Source organism: Cucurbita pepo, chromosome 2 (genome assembly GCF_057944985.1).
Source record: "Cucurbita pepo subsp. pepo isolate OVF chromosome 2, ASM5794498v1, whole genome shotgun sequence".
NCBI lineage: Eukaryota > Viridiplantae > Streptophyta > Magnoliopsida > Cucurbitales > Cucurbitaceae > Cucurbita > Cucurbita pepo.
The window spans coordinates 11480589-11482980 of record NC_141799.1 but is presented as its reverse complement, the minus strand read 5'-3'; the positions used below and the strand labels follow the sequence as shown (position 1 = coordinate 11482980).

Below are 2392 nucleotides of genomic sequence, written 5' to 3'. Positions count from 1 at the left end.
GTCATCAATTTAGCAACCCTACCTATAATACAAATACTATCCAATTGAAAAAAAAAAATATACATATGCAAGATAGTGAAAAATGTTGTACATGTTAGAAAAAGAAATATATTTTTCCATCTCATAAATTTACGTGTACTTCATATTAGAACGTTCTCACAAAAAAAATTGTCTCACTTCACGAAAAATTAAATAACTCTCTATATTTAATTTCTTAAATAAATATCAAAACCCATTTACAAAAAAAAAAAAAAAAAAAAAAAAAAAAAAAAAAAAAAAAAAAAACAAAAAAGAAGAAGAATAAGAATGATTTTTTTTTTTTTTTTTTTTTTTTTTTTTTTTTTTGTTTTTGTATCACTAACACTTAATATAAACATGAGATCTCAACCACCTTAATTAAAACAGGAGCCACATGTAAAAATTCATATCAAAATCTTGAGGAGGCACATGTAACAATTCATATTGTCCCTACTCGACGCCACATGTAATAATTCATATCAAAATCTCAAGTTTTGAAGTTATTGTCTAGAGCCCTACTCGACCCTTGTCTTTGACACTCGTGTCGTCTCTCTCTCGAACTTAGCATATGCCTTAGCTTCAATGCACATTCTTGGTGCATTGGATGATGCACCGTCCTCATCTCGCATCATGACACTTCTCAATCTTGGAACTCATGTGGTCGGATAGATGTCACTTGAGGGTCCCCTTGTCTGTCTTGTGTGGAGGTCACAATCTATAATCTTGGGACTCATGTGGTCTGTCACTTGAGGGTCACCCCTTGTCTGTCTTGTGTGGAGGTCACAATCTACTTCATGTTAGTGATGTTGTGACATGCTCCTTCCGGCAATAAACGAGGGTTTTCTTCCTTTTGTTGGGCTTGAAAAGCCTATGATTAGAGGGAGGCTCGTTGGGGGGTTTTCTTCCTTTCGTTGGGCTTGAAAAGCCTATGATTAGAGGGAGGCTCGTGGGGACAGGAAACGTTCGACCTTCCACTAGCCTTTTCGTTCTTTTTTTCTTTTTTTAATGAAATTGGGTCGGTTCATGACCTAGTTTTTGTGCGTATAAACTTGAAACGAGCCCAAACGAACTCAAATCCAAAAAGATAAAAACAAACCAACCTAACCAAAAAAGTTATGAATAATGAAAATTTGAGAAAAAAAGAAAATGAAATCTAGTAAGCTTTTGAAAAATTTGGGCAACTCTCCCTCCACACTCATTTTGATTCAAACTAGTTTCTATAGCTTCATCGTGGGCTGAGGAGGCCTATAACTCATTAACATGAAATTATGTGCCGCTATTGACTCACGAACTAGAACCTGTGACCTTTAAAATTGGAGAGCACTAAGAGACCTTTAAAATTGGAGAGCACTAAGAGACCTTTAAAATTGGAGAGCACTAAGAGTTATAGAGTGACCCTAGATTAGTCAGATTATTAAAATGTAAAGGAGTCGATGTCCAAATTTATAGGATTCAAAACAGACATATTATTGATTCATGGCATTCCAAGTACAGAAGTTTGTAGGATAAAATGAAGAAAGGTTGAAGAAAAATGAATTAGGCACGCCCAAGAAGAAGATTGGCTATAACCAAGATGATACTACAAATATCTTCCACAGTCTTCCCGTTGCCAGACAGCGCCGATGGGTCCTTCGGCGGCTGCGTGAAGCTGTCCAGACAATCGCCGGCCTCCGTCATGGCTGCAGACGCCTTAATGTTGACGCCATTGTAGTCACCTTTCCCCAAGTTGTTCTTCCCATCCTCGATGTCGCCGGCGGCATCGTCATACTGTTCAGCACAGGTGGCATATCGCTCTTTAAGCTTGGGATCGACTGCCTTGGACGCCAGCGACTGGGCGAGGGCACGGGTTTGAGCAACCTTGTCGTGGGCGAGGTTGAGGGTGAAAGTGGCCAGCCCTTTTAGGTCTGTAGTGCCAGCAGATTTCAACACGTTAAAGCAAAAAGAAGGGTTTCTAGTTTTCTTGCAGATGGTGGAAACGATGTCGTCTTGGGAAGCCGCTTGCATGGGCAACATCCCATTGAAGAACAGTACTAAAAGGACAATCCTAAAGACGGCAAGAAAACTAGAAGATGCCATTTTTTATTTTGATTTTTCTGTCTGTTTTGCTCAATTAATCCGTAGGGAGGGTTCACATATTTATACACTCACAAATATTCCTTTTAATAGCTTTCACTTTAGAATTTTAAGTAAAACGCTATTAAAAGAAAAACGAACAAAAATAGACCGAATAGGTTAAGCTTTTTTCTCTCTAAACCCAATCACAAACTTGGCTTAGTTATCATGCACTTTTTTAGACAATACACCGTCTTGCTCCATGTGCCACTCTCGTGTTAACCTTGACTACACATGAGATTCATAACTTTACTCTCTTCTT

General features: G+C 38.2%; 1 pseudogene; it reads right to left on the bottom strand.

The window, feature by feature from the left end:
* Positions 1 to 1460: 1460 nt before the first annotated feature.
* On the bottom strand, positions 1461 to 2109 carry LOC111784914 (pectinesterase inhibitor pseudogene; annotated as a pseudogene).
* Between the last annotated feature and the right edge of the window lie 283 nt (positions 2110 to 2392).